Source organism: Ambystoma mexicanum, chromosome 6q (genome assembly GCF_040938575.1).
Source record: "Ambystoma mexicanum isolate Mex_15411 chromosome 6q, UKY_AmexF1_1, whole genome shotgun sequence".
Taxonomy (NCBI): Eukaryota; Metazoa; Chordata; class Amphibia; order Caudata; family Ambystomatidae; genus Ambystoma; species Ambystoma mexicanum.
In genome coordinates this window covers 1,059,514,636-1,059,540,603 of record NC_090937.1, presented here as the reverse complement: position 1 = coordinate 1,059,540,603, position 25,968 = coordinate 1,059,514,636, and the positions used below count along the sequence as shown (strand labels likewise).

Here is a 25,968-nt window from a genome sequence, read left to right as displayed (position 1 = left end):
GCCAGCCACAGCATCGCGCAAACTGTTTGAGCAACGCTGTCACTGGCTGACACTTCTGCCAGTCACATCTGCCTGCTGCCAGAAGTGTTTCACTTTTGTGAACTCTCTAACTTCCTCTCACGACCCCTAACAAGGGTCACCAGAAGAAGTTAGACAGACCCAGCCTTCTGGTGTGAGGGAGCGCCATTTTAGATTACTTACCTTCTTTGCCACTGCTACTGGATTCTATGCTGCAACGACCACCATTCAACACCGGACGAGAAGGAAAGCACATCCACAGTAAGTGACTGATGTGTGCTGCCACTGGCTTTGCTGTTGCTTGTTGTTGCAGTTTCAACTGGTCAAGGTAAACTTCTCACTTCAGTGTGTTTGCCTCGACCAGCTAAAACTGCAACAGACACTTGCTTTCACTGTCTGTGCCATTTCTCTCACACAACACCTCCTTTCTGGATCAACCTTCTCTCTTTTTACCTATACTTGCACCATGCCCTTCATTTCTTGCTCTGTCACTGCTCACGCTTCCTGTACTCCCTCAATGCCCCCTAACACATGCAGCCCTAGACTCCCTTTCTGCCCTCACTCTCTGCTTCGAATCAACCACTATGCCTACACCCATTCTGTCCTATCCTCTCATTCTGGCCGAGTACCGTCACTCTGCCCAGGGCTGGACTGGGAACAAAAAAAGGCCCTGGAAAAAATTACTGGGGTCCAAAAGAGGCCCTGGAAATAAAGTTCAAAGTGGCCCGATATGACACATTTTCAGTAAGCCCAGTGCTTTTCCTATGAGAACATTTGGAAATGCCACACAAAAGAGGCCCAGGGTGCAGAGGCCCACCGGGAAATCTCCAGAGTTCCCTATAGGCCAGTCCACCCCTGACTCTGCCCCTGACAACTTTTCCCATGTCCATTTCTCAGTCTCCAGCCTCTCACTCGCCCCTAATCACCTCGAGGTGTCCCTCGCCTCTAAGGCTACCAGAAAATTGCGTAGTGTACTTTACTCCCTGTTTTTTTTAAGGTGGTAAGAAGACGATTTTAAAGAGTAGAAAATGTAATCTCCATTTCAAATGGGAGTATTTGTCATACAGTAAAAATATATATTTGTTGTAATCAGATATTTATTGCACCTGCTAACTGTTGACATTTTAAAAATGCCTTTTCTACCTAAATATTCCTCTTCAGATGGGATATGTATTCACTGTTCTTTTGTTAGGAATATTTGCATGTTTTTAGGGAAAGCAAGTGGCTGGCATGTCCATTATTTTGGGTTGATAGCCCCCAATATGTCCATATACCGCCATTTTAGCTGACCATTCCAGCCCAATTCGTAATGAGCTCTTGGCTCTTTCCATAGCTTTCCAATTGCTCCTACCAACTTTTCTCTGCTCCTACCCCCTTCATTGCATTACTTCCTACCCCCTTAGTCTTGATGTGCCATCCCAGTATGTTCCCTCCATATCCCACTTTGCCATTGACTTCTCAGTCACATTTCCCAAATCTCTCTTTTCCCTCTGTCCCTACCCCATTCACTCTGCCAATACACTTATTCTCTGAACTAACCCACAGACCTGCTCCTAAATGTCCCAAAAAGACACACACATGACTCAACAGAAATGACCCTTTCACACCCGGTCCCCAGTGCTATGTGGAAGATTGAGAGTGTTTCTCCATCGGGTTGGGGGGGAGGAGGCCAGTTTAAATTCATTCTGGAGAAATCCAGAAAAGCTGCTATGGTTAGAACATGGTGAGCACTGGCCAAGTTTTCCTAAAGTGCAATGGACTCGTGTGATTGTTCCCTTTCAGATGGACCACACTCTTGGTAGATCGTCTGGTTTGCCTACAGCTTACATGTAATTCGAGCGATGTTCGTTTCTTTTTGTCTTTGCTTTCTGGAACTTGTATTCTTGGGTTTATAATGGGAAATAAAAACAGGAGTGGTGAGCATCTTCTGAAAGACAACGGGGCACGATGGAAGGCATGATCAAGCCCAGCAGCCAACCTTTGAAAGGCCTGTTCTTTCTTGTTCCCCGGTCGTTTCCTACAGAGATATCCTGGTAGGAGCATGTTTATGCATATGCAAGATTCTATGCATCAGTCTGATTTCCTGTAGGGGATGTCTGCCATGCCATTAGTTGTCACATAATTACTTGTCACAGTGAGTGCAGATGTCCTTGAGTGAACTTTTGTTCCAGGTGAGCATCAATTGCATGTGAGTATTTTTATGGTTTGGCAGGATGTGGGTTCTGTCCCACAATGCCAAGTTCTACCGAGGGTTGTCCTAGGTTGAGGTGGGTAACTCTAGTGCTGTCTTGGTGTTTACAAAGTTTGTTAGCTATGTTGGTAAATCATTGAACCTTAGGGATGTTGGCTCCATGCAAAGAAGGACTCCCTTGAAGATTATTATGTGGGGTTCTGGGAAATTGACAATTAATTGTTTACAAATTTGAATGCAAATGCTAATGTACCTCAACACCTATCCTTTCGTCAATAGCCCAGTTAAAGGTCCAATAAATAAATAATGAGTTTGCGCTTTGATTTGTTATACATTAAGGCATGTAGCAAGCAGTCTGTTAAACAATATGTGCTTAGTAATATAGGCCAGACCAGTTTAACATGTTTGTCGTTAGACCATGCCCATCAATTAGGCCACGCCCATCAATTCTTAGGCCACCCCCAAATGACTGCCCACCTCAATTTCTTACCCCACTTAAAGCACTGTGTATAGGCATGTAAGTGTATGTATATATTTGTCCTTGGACACATCGAAGGGTCGTACCAGCGGGAGGTTTATATACTTCTCTCGTTAGCCAATGATTTTAAAGTGAATATACAGAACCATATGTAGTGTTGACAGATGTGATGTACTGTGTTTGAAATATATTTGGAAAACATAAAGGAAACAGGCTACCCTGCCCTTACTCACGTAGGTACACGGACTACGGAACAACGCCCAACTGTATGATAATCAGTTCATGGATCAGAGAGGCGTAAGAAAAAGGGTTTAATATATTGTACTACATATAGTCCTAACTTTTTAATAGCACCAAACACAGTACATGGTTCATCAAAATGTACTTACAAATATAGTACATGCACTGCATGTCATTGAGTTAAAAAAGGGCTTAAACATAATGTCAAGCAGGTGAGGTTAGTAGGTGTGAAAGATGTTCAATTTGGTCAAAGCAATTTTGCTCTCTAAATTGAATATCTTTCAAACCTACTAACCTCACCTGCTTGACATTATGTTTAAGCGGTTTTTTAATGAAATGACATGCAGTGCATGTACTATATTACTTAAGTAAATGTTGCTGCACCATGTACTGTGTACATTTCTTCCCTAGCCTGATGCAGGCACCACCTGCCCAAAGTCATGCTTGGGGTCATGAAGACCACTGTTCCTTTTAACCCAGGCCTTCCATCATGGCCACTGGGTTCTTTGTATTAGACCAAGCTTTCCACTTGCCTCCAAATTAACTACTAAGTGACTTTCTGTATCCCTACTTTAATAATGATAATTCCAACTGTGCCCCTATATGGTTAAGTCTGTTGTGGGGTGTTATAAATAAAAAAAAATAAACAAACAAAACAAAAAATCCTTGAAGTAGCCTGATTGGCTGGGAGGCAGTCCATAGCCTCATTGGTTCGGGGAACTGGCAAGCGAACGCCAGCCCCTTTCCCTTTCCTAAGGACTGCATCCCACCAAATCTGGCCCTGCCCAGGCCTGGAGGACCACGAGCCCTCCCGAGCTGCTGACTACTATTGGATTGCCGTACACCCAGCAATTCAAAACTCCATCGGCATCAGAGGTTGGCTCCTTCGCACCGCACTGCCTGCTGCAGAGCCTGTCCTCCTTCACGCAGCACCTGAAGCAGCTGAGCACCAACAACCACCAAATTCAAAGCACTACATCCTTCATTTCAACAGTTGCATTATTGTTCAGGATTTATGGAACATGAGCGCTTTCTTTCTCTCTTATTAGTGAACGTCGGCCCCCACCAAAGGCCCACTTTTGATGCGATAAGTCATTTATAACGTGCCTGTACACAAGTGTTTCTAGGCCCCTGTATGCACCTGTTTGGGCCTTGGAGGGCCCTCTCTCTTATCTCCCCACAGCACGTTACGGTCCAGCACCTATCAGCTCATGGACCGGTCCCCCAGTATGCATCTGTATACTCCAAGAACTGTTGACTCTTCTGGAGCCTTGCCCTCCAACTGCAGAGACCTGTGAGTTACCTGACTATCTGATGCCCATTCACTAAATCCCTAATGCTGTATCGAGCTGTACTAAAGCCAATTCTCTGCTGCTCTCCTATCCATAATCCTTTAACTCCTTTTACTGCATTTGTGTGCTCAATGACTGACTGCCTGTGACCACTGTGCCAGGTTGCCCATGGGGGTATATCCTCTTAGAACATGCTGTTTAACATGTATATATTACGAGACTTAGTAAACATGTTCCAACGGCATGCTCTGCCCCCATGGAGTGAATTGTTTGTATCCAGGGCACTGATGTTCAAATCCCCAGCTATTACTAGATGGGACACTGTGTTATCCATGGCAACCATATCAAGTAGAGTTATTAGGTCTTCAAAAAACACACTCTCCACTATAGCAACGGGGTTCCAAAATACATTAAGTAAGGCGTAACCAATGTTATGAATCATGACCTTTACCAGCAGCATATGATTATTTGTGCATGCCCATAGCTCAGATGATGTGCCCTTTAGGATTTTAGTGGCAGTTAACAGGTCAGAGGATGGTCTTCCACAAATGGGCTTAAACGCAGGATTTAAATGAATGTCATATCCATTCCAAACTGGTGGTACTATGAGCCAGGTCTCTTGAAGTAATAACAGTTTGAATGCTCCGTGAGTTCAACCACAATCTAACTGAATTGAGGTTATCATCTTTCGTAAATTCCACATTTTCAATGTCAGCGGAATTAATGTCCTCCAACTGCAAGACTTCTGAGAATTTGGCCCTAACAGATCTTCTATTTAGGTCATATTGTCTACAAGGTACCGGTCTACATACCAAGATTAAAGAGTAGGGTGCCAGTCTTTTTCGCCCTTGCAACTGTGGAGGAACAGGCGTGGCAGTTTGGTTGATGTTTTCACTGTCGCTAATAGGATTAGTTTTGCTTTTGCCCTGTATATTTCTCCAAGCCGTTTCTACTAAGCACAACACTTCAGCTGATATATCCGTACCCTGCCAATGAAAATCTCAAGACTCTGATTTTTTTCTCGGTTCTTTCCATCAGCATGGTACCTGCTGATGCTATCAAGCAAGTGACCGATGAGGGCAGTACAACTGGGGGTATGTTCATAGAAGTCCCACCCGCACCCTTAGGCTGCATCCCCATGTTGCTTGGATGGCTTTCCTGTACATCTGCTAATGCCTTAGGTGCCAGCACTCTACTGACTGCTTGTCATAGAGATAGATGTTCATTATGAGGACCCAAACTCCATGGAATGGCCATAGGATGGCCAGCCATATAGGCATCCACCGCATTCCGTATATCTTGTCTATGTGACTGGATAGCTTCCTCATCTCTGATAGTTAACAGGGTGATATGAGGTGGTTTAAGGGACTCGGTAGAGTCCTCCCCCCTTGTATTTTGTGTGTGTGATGTCTTGCATAGATTCACTTCTATTACTAGTGTGTCCAGAGGAGCATACTCTGGTAACTGTTGAGCATGTGTTGGATTGCGCCCAATACTTTTTGCTTGGGATTGTTGTTTGTATTTTTGTTTGGATGGCCTGAGAGACAGTTATTATGCTCTTCTTTGGTCACGTTATAGCCTTGAAGAATTGCTTGGAGCGCAAATTGGGCAGGGTCTTTGCCGCGCTCTGATTTTTAGCTAATTTCACAGTGGGGTTGTTTTTAGTAGATTTTAACTGCCCTGGATTGAATATCGTATATGCTTTTTTGGAGGCTTAGGCACAATCAGTCGAGAGCTTGACGAATTTGAGACTTTTGCACTAGGCAGAATTTCAACTGTTTCTGCGGTATCCAGAATGATCCCATCAATACGAGGAATGACCGAAGCCAAGTTGGACGTTGCTATACGAATTTCAGAAGCAACATAAACCATTATCACTTTTTTTTTGTTATTACATGCACACGGCAAACAAGGTTTACTACCAATCTATAGCCCAAAGATGTTTTGCCAAGTGTGCATATGTTCCAACATGTTTGCCTGTTTAGATAATGTTGTATCTAAAGTCTCAAACAATCTGCCCTGTGTCTGTATAGCAAAATTAATAGCTTGTAATGTTACTTCCAGTAACCTCTTCTTTTGTGCGCTTGGTTCAGGTGAGCTTGCATTATTTAGCGGGACAGGGTCTCCTCAGAGTTGGATTAATAAAGGAGACATTTAGGGCTGAACTAGTGTAGCTAACTTCTGGCGTTTCAAATAATACCGGTGATTCTGACAGATTATCAGGTAAGGTTCGCCCTGAAAATTCTGAGCCTTCAGCCTCCAAATCAATCACTGCCACATCTAGCATTGCAGTCTCTGAAGCTTCCTTAGATGCAATTACTTTAGCTGTTGGGGGAAGTGCTTTCAGCATAATGCTATCACTTAAAGAGGCATTGTCCACGGTGGTTTTGGGATCTGAGAGGGGAACACAGCTGGCCACACTATCAACAACAGTCACAGATGGAATACAGGACTTACATCGTTTTGACTGTTCAACTTGCGCAGATCTATTCTCCATTTGAATTTCTGTGGCCGTTGACTTCACAGCTAGAGTGTACATTACACCCACAGCCACGTTTGATAATAACCCACTTGACACAGGTGTTGATGTTCTGGGCTCGATTCAAGTAATATCCTTGCAGAACGATTGTATGTCGGTGTCCTTTAATGTTTTGGAAGATGGTTTAGGCGGTTTACGCAGAGCATGCACCGCCAGGGTAGAACATACAGGGCTGGCTGTGAATGTACGGCCGCTGGGAGCCGACATGCCTTCCCCTCGATCAGAATGGGGACTGCTAAGTGGGAGTGGCAATCCAGCCCTCACGGAATGCAACTGCATCACAGAAGAACTACATGAGTTTGATGCACCAGTGAAGGATCTCAGTGCCGCACCTCTGCGACGAGGCCGCGAAGAGGCAAAGAGGTACTTCAGGTACTTCGCCTGGTGCAAGCGCATTGGGGCGCACGAGCTGACTTTTTTAACTCATAGTCACCCAAGGGAGTGGGACTTCAGTAATTAAAGCCAGATAACGGCTATTTCACACTAAAAGAAATAGAAATAAAGCTGTAACTGAGTATCACTATATAGCCAGTGAACATAAGTCTCAAGACCTGTGGAAGTTCTTATGAAAATACTGTGAAGTAAAGTTGAGCAGGGACGGTTAGAGCAATCCAGACCAGTGTGAGAGGCAGAGAGGTACTTCAGGTACTCCGCCTGTTTTAACTCTGTATAATGGCTACTTCACATGTGAAATAAAGTTGAGCTGGAACGGTTAGAGCCATCCGGACCAGCGTGAGGGGCAAAGATGTACTTTGTCTCATAGCTATTGTATTTTTTCGGTGAAATGTCTATATAGATCATTTGTTTGACCAGTGCATTTTGTGTCATTCTATCTCCGTAGTGGTAGTGCATAGCATAGCTGTGGGCATTGTTTTTTTCTGTTTTCCCAGATGAAAACAACTGAATAAGTTGTCTGGATTCATCTGTCAGAAATCTTGTACTGGATATCTTTCAAAGTCACTGAGTACTTACCTCACACACTTAAAGGTTTTTTGAATGTTTATATTGATCATTGATCATTTGTTTTTAATGAGTATGTGTAGTATGTATAATGTCTATGAGACACAAAGAATAATGAGTTCTTAAACTGGAAAATAATTAAAGAATGATTTTTTTTATATAAATGATAAACTGGTATCTAATGTTGGTATTGACTAACCACTTAGATTGGCCAGTATTATCACAATATTTGAGACAGTGTAAGGGAGGGGTAACCGATTTCCATGCCTTATACATAGTGGACTATTAACTGCAATATTGTATATGAAAGTGCATGGCAGGCCTTTTTAATTGGTTGGCAACCCTATCCAGCCTTGGACTTTTGGCTTGTCTAGCAGCACGTGAGTGAAAAGGAAATCTAGGTGTTTGAGTTGCGTCACCTTGTTCTTTGTTGTCCCAATTAGTCCATCATATGTTATCGACTCCATTCTGAGTCAGAGTCTGTCATTTGTAGTTGACCTCGTCGTCTGCTCACTGTTCTGGGACATTGGACGGAGTACAAGCACACCACTATTTTAACTCGAAGCTCTAATGAATAGACTTTGTTTTCAGTTCTCCATCAAATGTTAGGATACCACGATTTTGTCCATTTCAGCCTTTCAATTACTACTATTTAATTTGATTAAACAGGGTGTCATTACCCTTTTTGGCCTTAAGAGATCTACTCACTCCACCTCACATAGGCTTTTGCTTTCGTGGTTGTCCAACACTTGGCATCTGAAAATGTCCTTGCCTCTCCTAATCTTAGCAGAAATATGTCTTATGCACATGGTCTGTTCATTCGACTCCCTTTGTGCCTTGCGTCCATCTCTCGAAATAGCATCCTGGATCCGAGGCCAAAGTATTACCTTATTCTGCACACAAAAATTGCTTCATCATCAATTCGAAAGCCTATGCTCATATTTTGAGGTAGCTGGATTGATTCTTTAACATGAGCCATCGTCCATTTTCTTCCAATGGCTGTCCTAAATGTTATGTATGTACTTCTTTTTAGCAAGCTTCCATATCCTTTTTCTACCTTGCATTACAGTATATTTACAGTTATTGGTCAGCAAGTTACTTAATCTTCATATTTTCAAGATTACTTCATGTTTCTCTTAGAGCTTCAGTCACATTGCCAGTACTAAGAAATTTAACATTGTTTAAACATAGGCTTACATATCTTTTTCATGACATCATTCTGTTGTCGTCAGACTTTTACTTACAGTTCATCCTTGTTTCTTAGCTGCATACTGGCACTTTGCAGTGGGCATCCCTCTTGGTAACATCCTTCCACTGTCTCAATGTGAGGGTATATTCTAAATGGCTGTCTGAGTGCATATTGGCTTTCATATAAAATGACCCGGTATGGGCATGTCGCAAAAACATGTGCTTGGATTCCTAATTGTATCTCTTTGTCTGTTACTCCAATAAGATGGTGGTGAGGGGACGGGACTAGAGAAGAGGCATCCACCTGCTCCTTTATAAGGACAAGCATAATTCAACTGGGAATGACCCACCTCCTTCGACACAAGGAATGCACAAAGAAGGATAACATACCCCCTTCCTTTTCCCATAAGTCTGACATGTCTATGGGTTACATGTGAAGTGAGTAAGGCGATCATGTGCAGGGCCCATTAATGTGGAAGGTTCAGTTTCCAACCTTTATTTGTCGTCACCTTCTTGTGGAAGCTGGCACCAATCAAATTTCTTCTTCTATTCCAAGGAGGAACTTAAAGACTGACAAGGAGGAAGAGGGAGACGACTAGCTGTAAACTTAGGAATGCAGGTATGCAGAATCACAGAGAGGAGCAGAGTATGAAGCAGATGATGTGATGAGTGGAAACACTTGTGTATAGGTGTGTTACAAATGCCATATCATATCATATAAATACAGAGCCGACAGTGAGAATGCTGTACCTCAGACAAAAGTGGAACTGCAAGCCAGAGAGGGGCCGCTAGGCAGGATGCACCACCACCACCGACAGCTAGAAGTACCAGCGTCCTGGAGCAGAGACGACAATGCTCCCATCAGGACAAGACAGATAGCTTGGAGCAATGCTAGCAAAAGGACCAGAGAAGCTCATAGTCCAAGAGGAGACCAAACGAGAGCAGAGAACAGGTAGGGGTGAATGAAACTGAATGAGTGAAGGGACCAGAGAAGCCTGGAGCCCACAAGGGGCCAACAGAGAGCATATCCCAGGATCGGTTGAGCAAAACCAAAAAAAGAGAAATGGCTAGAGAAGGCCATACCCTCAATTGGCCAACCAAGTGCATACCACAGGATGGGATGAATGACATGGAATAAACGAAGGGAACAGGGCAACAGGTAGCCCACAAGGGACAAACCAAGTCGTACCCCAGGACGGGGTAAATAAATCAAAGAAGGCTGGAGAGACAGAGAATCCCATTGCCCGCATGGGGCCAACTGAGAGGTAAGGTTAAAGTAATCCCTCAATCTTCCCAAGGTGATGTAACACTTAACTAAGCTGGAGTTTAGGACCCTTCTTTCCATCTTATTTTCTATAGAATAGAGAAGTGTTAGGTTAACATTTTCCGAATGGAGGACTGTTTGTGAGACTTCCTGACAAGCGCCTTTTTGTTGTTTTACAGCACAGGAAACTTAACTTAGAAGTAGTGATTAGAACAGATTTTTCTTTACTTTTCTTTCTAAAGTAGTATTGAAGTATGGCTCAGTTTCCGCTTTATTTGTCTTACTTGTCACAGCTTCTATTTATGTTTTGTAAGTTAGACGTTTTCTTTTAAGGACAGAGATAGGTTGGGAAAGGTTTCTCCACAATGAACTTTTATTAGTTAATGGACATTCTGACAAGCAACCTTGTTTCTATCTTTCTTCATAGAGTAATGTCATGCTAAAAGTGATAGGTCTTTTGGAGATAACAAAATAAACAAACATTATACCATGTTACGTTGTGCAAATCCGATTCTGACCTACCACAGCATACACAACCAACGTACTTTTATTCTGTGGGGATGTTTTTTGATGCTAATTAGGTTTACGTTTGAGCTAATGTACAATGTTCACATACTTTAAAAAAGGAGTGCATGCTTTGCTTTTGCCAGTCCTGCTCTTTATGCTCAAAGACGACCTCCTGTAATGCTGCCTTTCATTTCATTTCAGCAGCTTTCCAAACATTTCACCCGCTGTCGGTTTTATATCAGAACAAATTACCTTGAATGTGTAAATATCAGATTGCTGAGAATCAAGAGGAAAAAGATGGCAGATGCATCAAGGCTTACTGCTGAATTCCAATGTGTTTAGACGTAGAATAGATCACATGCAAGGTAAATCAAAACTCACTGACCACATTCAATTAACTTCGAGGTGGATGACTGCACAGTCATTTTTAACCCTGCCATGTTGTAGGCATAATATTGTTGAGCAATACTACATTCCAAAACATGTGCCAAAATACATTTCTCTGGTCACACAGGAGTTTATTGCTATCATGCCACTTTTATGAGGGTGAAAAGAAGATCGCTTTAAGTCAAAGTCATCTCTAGATTTCTTTCATATTAGTACCCTCCTGCCACTTACCTGTGAACACTGATTGGCTCCTTCACGGGTGTTACCAGGCTGGGAATCCTACAACTTCTCCTTCTCCATGCTCTGTCTCCCTGATAGCATTCCTTCCTTTTCTGCGAATAGCTGCCATGGATGGGGAGAAGGGATTATGTGTATTCACTTGTCCCTGTTCCACGGTGGCCATCTTCTTGTTTAATTTTCTTTATTCACTTTTGAATGGCCGCCATGAAAAGGGAGAAGGGACTTCCTGCAGTCCCTTCTCCCTATTCCATGGTGACCATCTTCTTTGTTTAATTGTTTATTCAGTTTTGAATGACCACCATGGAAAGGGGGAAGGGACTTTCCAGTTCCATGCCGGGCATCTTATTGTTTTCTCTTATTTATTTTTTTCAGTTGCTAAACGCCAAAGCCATTTCACAACTGAAAAAATACACTGTAAGTACCCCTGTCTAATGGGCCGGCGTGCTAATAGCAATAAGCCCCACACTGTGGGGGGCATTACTTCTTCAGGTTATGCCCTGGGGCCTGTGTTAAAGCCCTTGCTTTGCTCGGGCCTGCAACTATGGGCCCCGTGCATTATCTGAAGGGGTAATGACCCTCCAGCTCATGGTTATTTCTTAAGTAAAAGCAAACTCATTGAACCATGTTGAGGCTTCAGACCATGGTTAAGGCAAGAAGTTAATTGGAAAAAATTAGAGAGAGCACATCCTGGGACACACTGAAGCTCTCCCCAAATCTGCTACTTGGGAGAAGAAGCCTACATTACATTGTGGCTACACTGCCCGTATCGCATAGCGCTTCCATGAGGGCAAGCAAAAAAAGTCTTGTAGGTCTAACTCAAATAATTGCCTCCTATGAGGCAGAGGCTTGACCCGTCCCTACCCATACCACTCCCATGTACACTCCTGTTTCACTGCATAGTGAGTGCCAGAAGATTCCAATAATGCACACTGCCTCTAGGGTGAAATATGTAAATCACTGCAGGGAATGACTACATAAATGCAACCCAATTCTCAAAGTGTTCAATAAATCACCTCATGTTAAACTTGAACCCTTTTAGTGAGGGGTGGTTTAGAGAGTTGCAAACACATCTATCACGACCACAATACAGATCTCCATCATCATCATATTCAACAAAGACAAGACAAAGACCAGCCATACACTTGACTGCAGCGGTGTCCCAAGTTCTAGAGAGATGGAGAAAGAAAATGAACGTTGAGCACATGTCCATGTTCTTTATCTGGGACACAATGTTGTCTGACACCAGATCACTGGACTGACTGTCCAGCTTCAGCTCACCATTATTGTGTTAAAATATCTCACGAAAGCTGTTCTCTAGAAAGCAATAGTGTAATTTGGTGAATGTCTTTGGACTGCACTGCGGCTTTCCATTTCCTGTCACTGGGAGACAGAACTCCCATTGGAAACCCTGAATTCCATCATTGTTCTTAATCCACAATGGAATATTGCACGCATTGGAAGCCATTCAAGCCACTACAGTTTCCCCCCTGTGCAAATGTTCTGAATCTCCTTAGACCCACGGCTCTGTGAAGAGAGCCAGAGCACCTTTGCAAAAAAACACTGCAGTTGTTCCCTACCTGTCACTGGTGCAACGAACAGATTATCACTCTAACACTCTGAAGTTCCTCCGTATTCCATCAAGAAATATATCACTTGCGAGTATCACACCACGTCAGCCTCTTTCTTGTTATCTTACTGATGCAATGTCTGGATTACTCATGCTTAATTTTTTGACAAAGAGACAACGGAAAAACATCATCAGAAGGCAAGATGGTTATTAGGGAGAGGGACAACTGAACACTAAACAGAAAGACAGCTCTCTATACCATTGTAAGCCTACTATGCTAAAATTCAAAGGACTGTCGATATAAAGACTTCACAAAATCCCTTGGGCCATCCTGCCATGGGAGTGAGTGACAGATTATCATTTTACGACAACACAGCTCCTCACCCCGGTCACTCAACCTCGGCTAAGAGTTCATTACCATTGGGGGAATAGAGGAGAGAAAAACAGAAAAGCCCTCACAACCTCCCACCAGGTTGAGCTACAGAGCGCCCTAAGATCAACTACACCGCCACGCAATCCCGTCTCCAGGGCAAGGTACGACATCCCCATACCATAATCAACACCACCTGCTGAGAATGAAAAGTCACAATTTGCCCTGAAGACTCTCTCTCTCTGGTTCCCGCTCTCTCGCTCTCAACCACACCCACACACAAACCACTGACAGTGGGATAAGAACTGGAAGACACTGTGTGCCCAATTATTAAACATATGGCCTCTGTGGAAATGGTATATGTTGGTATTTCCCCAGCAGGGGCTACATATTGGTGTAAAAGATAGGGCCATATTATAGAGGGTGCACACAGGGGTGAACTTGTGTGGAAGGAGAAAATCATTTTGTATTGTATTGTGTATATATTGTGCAGACCTAGCTAGGGAGAAATGGAGCACTGTACAAGTAAGTTGAAGTAAACATGTCAGTGGAAGTGGCTATTACAGGGTATCTAGTATCTTGGATGCCTAATTCTACAGGGCTAGTGTATACATCAGAGTAGCAGGTTCTAAGTGATTTCTTTTTTTTAATTTTTCTTTTATTTTTTTATTTTATTTTTTTATTTATTTATTTACAAGTATATACAAAAAAACAACATCATAGTACAGAGGAATAATAAGAAAAAAAAAACGGATCAAACAAAGTCATTGAACATATTCCAAATCTTTTCATATGAAGACAACTTACATTTCAATTTGTAGATCAATTTTTCTGTCCTAGACAGACCATGCATTTCTTGAACCCATTCCTCAAATGAAGGAGGGATCCAACCTTTCCATCCTAGAAGGATCAAGCTTTTCGCAACAATGGTTGCTCTAAAAAGCCATTTCTTGAGGGGAGAGCTGACATCAGCCAGCTCAGAATCATCCCCTAGGATCATTGTCTTAAAGTCCAGGACACACCCTTCACCCAAAATTCTGACACACACATCACAAATGTCAATCCAGAAATCCCTGACCCGCATGCAGCTCCATAGCATGTGTTCCAATGATCCAACTTCCTGAGTACAACCCCAACAATCAGCATTGTCATTCATGCCCCTTTTATGTAATGTTTCCGGACACCAATACACACGGTTCAGGATCTTAATTTGTCTAGATCTTTCGCCCAGATTCAGCGAACATAAGGAGACATTTCCGCATATATTCTGCCAGGCCTCAAGATCAATATCAGACCCAATTCTCTCGCTCCACACTTCCCGTAAATTGTCATTGCTCCGAAAATACGACACAAAAAGTTTGTATAACCTACTGGCTAAACCACCTCCCTGTCCATTAGAATCCGTCAGAAAAATAGTTATGTCAAAAGAGTCAGACCAGTCCACCTCACCGACAGACCTCTTGAGTCGTCTATAAGCTGAGTCCGACAAATCCTCAAAACTCCATCTCTCTCTCAGCTCAGCAGCAGTCAGCCACCGAACATCATTCCCCAAATCAGAAACCTTTTTAACATTCATTAGGAACCATTTGGGCCAAAAAACCGTCCTGGAGTTATCTCTAATCCTAGGATTCAGCCAGATAGAGGCATTCTTACACTTAAACGCGTCCCTACCTTGTAATGACAAGACCTCAATCCAAGAGTTGTGCAAAAAGGACGTGGTTAACAAACTACCACCCGGGATCTTTGTGTTAGTGGTCAACAGTGCTTCCGGGCCCAGTGGCCCATATGCATTCGACTCCGCTACAGCCCATCTGTCCAGTTACCATCCAAAAACGGAACAAAAGAATGAGCAGAAAATGCTAAATGGTAGGCCTTAAAATTCGGAACTCCTAGACCACCCAAATAAATTGGACGCTGCAATTTCCACAGACTAAGTCTGGGCGGTTTACTGTCCCATAAAAAATCCTGAACAAGGCGGTCTAGATCTTTCCAATAACTACACTTTATTCTCAGAGGAAGCATGCTAGTTATAAAGTTAATCCTGGGAGCCAAATTAATTTTCAGGGCATTGACTTTACCCCATAGTGAAAGATTAAGTAAAGACCACCTTTCCAAAACCAATTTGCAATCTCGTACAACCACACTCATGTTTTCATCAACCATACGGGAGACCGGAAATGTCAACCATACCCCCAAGTAGCGTAAGCACCCATCACACCAAGTAAACCCCAGCCCCTCAACCAGAGACTTATCACATCTGTTGGACAGAGGCAATACTTCTGACTTCAGGCGGTAACCTTGTATCCTGAACAATCATGAAAATTCGACAAAATCCTCATCAGACATGGCATGGTGCCAACTGAGGTTTGAATCTGTCAAGGTGTATGCCATTCATCCATCCTTGGATAGCATCCTCTTTGATGAATGAACTAGTATTACATTTTACTGGCATTAAGTTTCAGGCATCCGCTTGTCTTCCAAGATACGAGGTTGGCAAGGCAAAACCAGAAGTGTGAAATGCCTTGAGCACAATTCACTTTGGGGCATGAGTATCAACAGTGTATAATTGATATTTTAAGGTAGTTGAGACTTGGCCCGGTGGTTCAAATAGAGATTGAAGATCCCTCACTCTTTCTCTTCCAACTCATCTCCCATAATAGATCCCTTTCTGAAAGCAGTCAATCCTTAATGCCATCAATTGACATATTTCACCACAAACTATATAAGAACTTGCACCTACAACTTGATCATATCTCTCAACCCTCTGCAGCCTCTCTCCCTCTCTACTGGAACTTCACATGTGTGTCAAGGTTTCCCCTTGTACTATCAGCTGAACCAAACCTCCAAAGTCTATTTCCATCCTACTTCTCCAAATGTATGTAGCATGAGGCATTCAGCAGATCTCTCCTTGCCTAGAGATTATTGAACTTTGTGACACTCTCCAATCTGGATCCCATAGTTGTCATACCACTGGAACCACATTGAACCACTTCTCAGACTGTCTCTTCTCTGCTCATAACTAAAAGGTCTCCTACTTTCCCATACTTTTACCTCATCACCTCGATTAGTACTCTCAATTTCTGGTAATTCCTTCTCTATATCCTAGAATACTACAACAGCCGTTGTACCCACACCTCTCTAGGTGGAAGACCTGCAAGACTCTGTCCTGCTCTACCACTGCTCCTTGCACACTACACCTCCACGCTTGACAAAGCAATCTCATGTTTTGGTTTTAATATCACCATTTTGCTGACAATACCAAAATAATCTTCTCTTTGCCCTTGAACTCCCTTGACCTATGCTAGAAGATCTAACACTTACCCTTTCCATCATCCATCCCTAGACCGAACTGATCTATCTTCCAGGCATTAATATGACCCTTCTTACCCAATTTCTTTTCTGCCAGACATCCTACTTCTTAGCCCCAATACACAAAACCTTGTGATTCTCTTAAATATTGGTCAAAATGTCCAAAACATTAAGAATATCTGGTTTAACATCCAGTATTGTTGACACCTCCTCCCCGATCATCTCCACTTTGGTCATCTAGATTACTGCTTGAGCCTCTATGTAAGCCTCACTCTCTCTTCCTTCAACCAGCCATTGACAAAACCTCAATGTTTCCACCTGTACCTCACTTCCTCTCCCACTCCTGACCCCACTGTCTTCATTTCCAATTACTTTATATGCACAGCCAGTCTCTTTACCTATTTCTACAACTTAATTTCATATCCATTCATATACTCATCCTTCAACTTGCTGAATATTTATCCTACCACTATCCTTCCCACGCCCTTCAATGATGCACTCTCATCAATCTGTCCATCCGTCGCCTTTCTTGTGCACCCAACATCTGAATACCCATCTCTCGTCACCAACTGGTCATATGAGAATTGTTCACCATTTGACTTGAAAGGAACTGGTTTGTAAGACTGGCCAATTTACTCCAAATTAATATGTATGTGTTTCTAATTGAAACACCACTTCATCAAGACATTAAAATACACATACAAATATCTTACACGCCAGTCATTCAATCCATCATAGAAAGAATGTGACTTGGAGAAATGGAGCATATAAACAGTCATTCAAATCACAGACTGTGTATGACACACATGAAACAAGATTATTCTATCTATACAGTCTTGGAAGCTATACAACCCTAACTATGAGGCATATTAATGGCATAACAAATGACATCAGAGATGACATCACTTATGGCATCATCACTGATATCGTTGGTACTGCAGATAGCAAGTTCAAGTAAGAGCTGCAACATTTAAATATAGTGTGTCTGCATTTAAATATGGATTCACCTGCAACACTTAATTGGAATTTCCATTTAGAAACACTGTCCATTTGCACCCCAGTATTTGTACTGTTACTGTGTGTGCCTGGAAGGTACTACGAATCCTACAAAGGGCTAGATGAACGAGACACTGGGCATCCGACTTTGGGCATTCCAGAGGCATGGGGTATCAAGAGCAGACGTAACTACTTTTGTTGGTCACCTGTTTAGCCGTGGCACTCATATCTGAATACAATTTATTAGATTGGTCAGAGTGGCAGGGGTCTTCCACAGCATCTAAACACAGGACATGGTATGTGTTGCACCTTTTGCGTTCCGCCCCCCTTTCCCATCTTCTATTCCCCCCTAACCCATTACATAATTTTTCACCCTCTTATATCGTATAGGGAAAATGTCTGTCCATGTTTCATCATTGTGATCACTAACACTGTGCCAAGACTGTGAGATTGAATACATTTGTGGGGTGGAGGCATGGGGCTTAAAATGCATATTCTCGCCATCTGAGGTAGGTTCCCTGGTTGCGTGCATATGTACATATGGCAATACCACTATATCAAACGTTGGTTTGTCAACATTATAGTCAATTGATACTTCATCAACCATATAATTCATAGCAGCATATGTAAGAGTTGGGCCTTTAACAGTTCGGTTCTTGTGCACAGTTGTGAGATTAATATTTGTAGAGGCATTGTGGGCCCATATTACTTTAAACCCATCCCAAATGAGGCTTGATCCATCTTGTATTAGTTTTACCCCGTCCTCCTCTCTTTTATATCACCCAATATAAAAGTAATGCTCCAGTATATCCCTAAACAAAATAACCTTATGGAGAAAACAACGCTGACAAAATACAACCCACACTCATAACTATAAGGTCTAGTAGCACTAACATCTTCCCTATTGTTATCTACATTTGTAGTGTTGTCAGTGAGGGCCCTCCTTTCCGCCATGTTCAGACCTGAAGGGGCTATATGAATGGGTACACACAAATAAGCAATATACCATCTTGATCTCCTCAACAGGAAATTCAGTTACGTTCATTTGAGGACCAATAGTTATGCGGAAAAAGAGAGAAATATAGGGAGAGAGGGAGAGAGAGAAAGAGAGAAAGAGAATGAAAGAGATTGTACCTGCATCTTATTAAAATAATGTTTTACTTTTCATATATATGTATATCATAATGCTGTACATGGCCACAAAATTCTCCACCAATTTTGCTTTACTCTACTTTTTTTACTTATGGTACTGCACTTTCCCATTCTTGTGGCTGTTTCCCATGGGATGCTGTGCTATGATGTGCTTTTCTTATGTCGGAGAGGTGTATTCAGTATTTCAGGCCCTTAACCTTCACAGCAGAGGGTGTCCAAAACACGACTTCATAAGGGCAATGAAATCTTGTAGAATTCCATCTCTGCACGAGACTACGCACATATACCCTGGGCCTCATTATGACCAGGCGCTAAGTGTTTAATGGCGCCGTAAAAGGCTGCGGCGCCGTTAAACACCTAGCGCCTAATTACGAGGTCCCTTTGCGGGACCCGACCTTAACGGCTGGTTTTACCAGCCGTTAAAGTAGGGACCCGCAATTGACCTTGGTGCTAATTACGGTACCGCAATTTGCGGTACTGTAATTAGCGCCTTCCCCATTCCCATTGAGTCCTATGGGGCAAAAATGGGAATGGGGAAGGGCCATGGCGGCATGGGGAATTACCGCCCCACCAACCTCGGAATGGGGTGGTAATTCCCCATTCCGCCATGGCGGAATCCGGCATGGACCATGGTGCTGATAGCACCATGGTTTGGCGCCGGAGTCCTAATGAGGCCCACTGTCTCCAGGCATTAACTGCAGCATTGGACTGTCAGCTGCTGGGATGTTTGTGTCTGTTTCACTTTCTCGTGTAAATGGGGGTGCTATATGTTTGTCTATACTTCACAAATCTCTTGTTAGTTGAGAAAGGTAATCTTTAAACTCGTCCCCCAGCACTGTGGCAGCTCTATGAGCATCTGAAGCCCGCCTCACTGGAGATCGTGGCGTTTGTCCCCGTCACTATCTCATGCAGGGACAAATGATGGTCCTTGCTAAGCTGCGTTCTAGGTTAACAGTGCTAGGGGCAGACAATGCACCCAATTCTTTTCTAGGGTGTGACACAATTTAGAGAGTCTGCTTTTAAGGAGGCCGTTGATATTCTTGACTACACTGTTTGCCAGCGGGCGGTAAATCAAACACAGTTTGTTCTTCACACCTAGCAATGATGTCACTTCTTTGAAAAGATAATTTACAAAATGAGTACCATTATCTGAGTGTATCATGTCCCAAATTCCCCACCTGGGTAATACTTTCCTTACCATTTTGTGTCCGGGTGTGCACAAGGTCCTGCTTCCACCCAGCGTGAAAAGGGGCACACCACCACAATGGGATATCTTGCTCCATTGCAATTTCGCCCATTTCGGCATAATCTATGTGTAAGTCTTCGAATGCTCCAACTGGGCAAGGCAGTGTCGCCCGTAGTGTTCTAAGGGCCATCACCGAGCTGTATATCTGACATGTTATGCATTCTATTATCAGTTTTGCAAGGTGTTCTTGGAGGTTTAGAACAAACCATTCCTCCTGGATGTCTGCTGCTATGTGTTGCTTGGTAATGTGTGCAGGGAAATGAAGCTGTTGGAAGGCCATGTGCAATAATTCTACTGGCATTACTACTTTTCCCGTCATTTCTTGACACCAGAGGTCGTCTGTGGGTGATTTCTTGCATCCCTTTTTACCCATATGTCCTGTTCCTCTAGTGGTGTGTGCCTCTGGAATTCTATTATTTGCATAATTGGCATGGAGTTGTACTATTCTTCTTTATCGTTTTGTCTGATTGTTTTTCCAACACATCCTCATTTTTACTACACATTCTACTGCCCAGGGTGCGCTAAAGTAAGCTGCTTCTTTCGCAGCTGCGTCTGCTGCTGTGTTTCCGAGTTAGATGATATCAGTGTTATTTGTGTGGGCCTGGCATTTCACCAAAGCAACCAGCTATGGCTCAGCCAATGCTTCAATAAGATCATTCAACAACTGTGTGTGTTGTACTGGGGATCTGTCTGCTCTCCTGAATCCACTTCTTCGCCATCGTGACAGACCAGAGTGTACCGTGGTAGTCATGTATGCCAAGTCAGAGTATATTGTGACGGCGCATCCTTTGGCTGTGTGTAATGCTTCAATTAGTGCTATTTATTCTGCCGCTTGTGCAGAGAAATGGGAAGGGAGACGTTTCTGCACTATCACCTCATATTCGTCACCTTCTATTCTCACTACTGCTGCCCCTACATGTTTTTCTCCTGTCTCGGGATCTATGGACACTGATCTGTCCACAAAGTACACCTCACCTCCTTCTAGGGCATTTTCACTGGCTCTGGGAATATCGTCACCTTCCCCCTCATATGTGGTGCAGTCGTGAGCTTGCATGTCTTCCAATATACATGATTCTGTGATGAAAGTGGCTGGGTTTACAGTCTTACAGTGCACAACATGTATGTTTGGGCGCAAAATGATTATTTCATATGATGTGGCCCGCTCCGTGGTGAGTGTAGAGTTTGATATTTCGAGAAGGGGAAACAAAGAGTATTCGACAAATAGCGTCACTGAACATCCCAATACTATGATGGTGCTTTTCTCGATTGCAAAAGCCGCTGCTGCGAGTGCTTGCTCTCATGCGAAGTGCCCCAGCATCACAGAATCTAATGTGCTGCTTTAATAGGCTAATGGCTTGCTACCTAATGATGTTTTTTGTGTAAGCACTGCCGTCATTATGGTGCTGTTGCAGTGGTAGAATAAGTAACATTCTCGATCATAATTGGTGTCACTAGAACCGGAGCTGCTGAAATAATGTTTTTTTATTTAAGGAACTGTGTGATCATTTCCTGTGTCCATTTTATTGGCGTACTCTCTTTTTGGGCTTCTTTTAGTGGTTGAAGAAGGGTACGTGTGTATGCTGCATAATCCAGTATCCATGCACGGCAGTAATTGCATATGCCAAGGAATTTCTGCATGTACTTTACACTTTTGGGCATCAGTGTTGCACGTATGGCTGCTGTTCTGTCTGGAATTATTCTCTTACAATCTTTTGATATCAGCTGCCCCGATACAGTACTTCTGCTATGCAATTTTGCAATTTTCCTTTGTCTACTTTGTAACCCTTTGTAGCTAGTAAATTCAACAGGGTTATTTAGTCTGCTCTGCATTGCTCTTCACTTTCACTGCACACTAAAAGATTGTCTACGTATTGAATTATTGTGCTCTTTACATCAATGTTACCGAGGTCTTCATGCAGAATTCTGTTAAAAATGCTGGGGCTCTCGCAGTAACACTGATGAAATCTGCAATGCTCACACCTTTCCACCCCTAGGGTAAATCCTGTTAGGTATTAGGAACTGGTATCAAGTGGCACGGAGAAAAAACATTTTCCAATTCCACTACTGTGAAGCATGTGGCTTCCTTTGGGACACTGCATAAAATAGACACATGATTTTGGACCAGAGGCAACTCTTTCTGTATGATGTCATTAAGTGGCCGTAAGTCCTGTATCATCCTCCAAGCTCCGCCCTTTGCTTTTTTGAACGGTTAAATAGCCGTGTTGCATGGTGAATTTGATGGCATGATAATGCCCTGTTGCAGCAGTCCATTTATAGTCTCTTTTAGACCTTCCTCCGCTTCCCCAGACAGGAGGTACTGCTTTACTCTGGGAGGCACTGCACCGGGTTTTATTTTTATTTTTATGGGTGTTACTTCCTGTAAAAGCCCTACATCATGTGGCCCTGTGGTCCATAAATCTGATAGTACCTGTTTCATGTCTTCGTCAGAAATTGAAGGCGGTGCACTGACACTGGCCATGAGGGGGTTATTCTTTTCTCTATTTTGAATCATTATGTCACAAGGCATACAAATGTCCATGATTATCTCCCCATCAGTGTCACTATCAGTAAACAGCTCTTCATCAGTAAGCGCTATATTTAGGTCTATACACAACACTGTTCTCCACCCACATCCAGGCATGTCCAGTCATATTGCCACAATATGTTTAGCTGGTACTTGCACCCCTTATATGTCAATCGAGAGGATGGAACCCGGGAAACAATTTCTGTGTTTACCACTGGGTGGAAAATAAAATCAGATGGTAATCGCCATTATTTTCGTGTTATTTCAGGCACCACTCTATCTAGTACCTGTATCCCATAAATTAACATGTCAATGTTCGTGGGCAACCCCCTCACGGCTACTTCATGTGTCATGGTACTGATCATTAGCATGGCTCTGAGTGGGCATACCCCTGGAGTGGAGCACATTATCCTTTGTTCTGTAAAAGAGATGCTCATATTAAGTTTACTGAGGAGATCCCTCCCTAGCAAATTTATGGGCGAGTCTTCGTGCTATGACAGGGGTGCCCGCACCATCTTTCCTCCCACCGTTATGTCCAAATCTTTTGTGTATGGAACCTTTTTAAAATTGCCCCAGAGAATCCCTGCATTTCCAAATTTTGGCCCGACAGCGGAAACCGGTCTTCGATGAGGCATGATTTTTCCGCTCCTGAGTACACCATAAAGATGAACTGCTTGTTTCTTATTTTGTCTGGATGTAGGGTAGTTTATAGGACTGGACATGCAAGTGTTCTCTGTAAGCTGTCCTAATCTGGGTAGGTATTTGTTCCTGGGACAGAGAAAACGCTTTCCCCGATCATTGCTGTTCCACAGAACAGTGCAGGTGTGCCATTGACCGAAGTAGCAAAGACATTTGTGTGGGTATTTCCCATGGTGTTTTGACATGCTAATTGTGGTTGCATGCCCTGTTGTGGTGCTTGTGGCCCTTGCTGGATTGGTTGGGTTCCTTGTTGAAAATTAATGTAATGTTGCTCATGACCACCCATCGGGAATTCATAAGGGTTGCCCGGATGAGTGTGGCCAAATTGCTGATCATTTCCCCATTGTTGGGCCCCTAGATAATATGCAATGGTTCGGGCGCGGCATTCCCTTGAAAAACATACCCACCTCCCACAATTACAACATGTCCCGTGGCCCCCTCCCCGAGGCCTTTGTCTCCAAACCCACCTCTCTGTCTCCTGTACCCACCTCATCCTCTTCCAGGCCTTCCCTGCCACTGTGGTCCCTCGTATTGCTGCTCACCAGCCCATTGTCCCTGTCCTCTTGACTGCACAGTTATTTTTTGCCAATAGTTTAATAGGGCAGAATGTTAGGCCCCTGGAAAGTGTTGATTTTGCTGCTTGTGTTGAGAGGTCATTTGCGACATTGACAATGCACTCAATTAGATTGTCTCTTTTTTCCCTGCTCTCACATTGTCATGTGTTGTCTCAGTATTGCTCACTCTGTCTTAATGCTTTGTTGAAGCATGAAGTTAATTCTATATATAATGTTTGTGCAGTCCCTCTGTGTCCAAGTTAATTTTGATCCAATCTTGTGCTATCCTTCTGTGGTTGTAGCCGTTATGAATTCCTGATGCATATTTGTTGTGCATATTTGTTGTTGTTGTGAGAATCTGGTATATGTATATACTCTTTGACCCCAACCTACCTCTTGAGTCAAGAAAACTATTTACTTTAGTCAAGACAAAATTACCTAAAACACGAGATGCTGTTGAGATCATGTCATGTACAGATATCGATTCGAGTTTGGTAAAAATGACACTGATGCTTGAATTTTATTTTTCGTTATTGCTGATTAACAGTACACAACTTATTTACTGCTTCCATCATTTTCCACAGCGCTAATTGTAATTATTAGTAAATACATTCAGAATGTGCATGCCACTTTTTATTAGCACTTAGAAGTTAGTGACAAGAATGTGTTAGTTAATTTCTCAGTAGGAGATTTGATAAATCTTGCTACAGGAGAAAAATAGACTAAAACTTGTTCACAAGTACCAAACTAATTTCTGTCAAATTAGTCACGAGGCAGACACTCTGCTGAGCAAACTGTCGGCAGACGCTCTGCTAAGCACAGAAAGAAATCCACTCTCATATCTCAGGTGTTGTTGGTCATTACGGAATGTAGCAGGAAAACAGTAGATAAGAGATAACAGAAGTTAGAAAAGATACATAAAAACATAAGTGATGAGAGGTAAGAAATACAATAGAAAAGAAGAAAAACGAAACAGGAATGGGAAAGAGGACCGGGTGAAAAGAAAAAGATAGTAAGGGAAAAAATTAAACAAAATAATGTTTGTTGACTCAAAATGATCTGCGCCAATGAAAAGCTGCAAAGTCAAAGAAGAATTCTCATTCTGCTTTAGGATGGCAATGAAGATGAGGTTTAATTCTCATGAGGGATGAGATAGCAAAAAAGGTCAAGGAAAGGGAGTGTTTAACTACAAAGAGGGAACATGAGGGGAGCATGGATAATGGAAAATCGAATTCTTAAAGTACTGATTCTTGTTTTAAAAGAAAAATCAGAATTGCTAATGTGATGAAAAAGTATACTTTTATATGTAAAATAAATGCAGATTTTATGACAAGAAGTAACACATCTGCATCCTTGAATTCTATATCTACAGCAAATTCGTTTAGCTTTCTCAGATAGAGACTGTAAAATAAGTTATTGGCAAACATGTATGCTATGAGCACGCAATCTGCCTAATCAAAAGCTGATACATATTCTAAATTTAGAAATAAAGTCCAGCTGAAAAAAAGTGGCCATTCATCACGTTGCGTGAATACCCTAGGGTGCAGAGAAAAATCACAAAGCAAAAGGGTCACAAAGTGATTTGAATCGCATGGTGCAAGACCCGGTTGTAACAGATGGTTGACGTAAACAGAAATCCCATCCACTTAGTGAACACTATTTCTCTTTTCCCTATTCAAGTAGCTCAAAAAATACTTATTTTACTCCTGAAAATCTTGGATGTGTTTTACCTTTTTAGATTCTCTTTGACATTTCGAGACTACAGTCCGGGTCTGGTAAACACAGATATCAGTATTCTAGGGAAAGGAGTAAATTAGTGGAGCTTTGATGGAACCCTATCTAAAGGACCAATTTTGATTGTAACATCACTGGAATACAGTTGTTTTGACTGAAAAAAACACACTTAAATTGGACATGTTTTGGGATTGCTTGAAAGTTATGGGAAATATTCAGATCTTAATTACAGATTTGTCACTCCAGCAGCATAAAAAATAAGATGTATCAAATATAAAAAATCAAGATCCATAGGTCCTGATAAATCTGGACTCAACTAACCTTGATCAGCTTGAGAATAAGACAATGGGCCTCATGACAGGTTTGCCAGTCTGGAAATAAGGGTGCCCGTAAACTCACTGGCACCCTTTTTTCCAGACCGGCAAACTACGTGTTTGCCTGCCGGAGCCACTTTGCCCGACAGGTTTGACACTGCAGGCACAGCGGTCATGGTAAGCAAACCTGTGACAGAAG

At 42.6% G+C, this 25,968-nt stretch overlaps 1 protein-coding gene across 3 annotated transcripts in view; it reads right to left on the bottom strand.

Annotated features, from left to right (window-relative positions):
- Positions 1 to 25,968, bottom strand: part of SGCZ (sarcoglycan zeta) — a 6,780,780-nt gene that overhangs the window by 5,086,232 nt on the left and 1,668,580 nt on the right. The window lies entirely within an intron of this gene.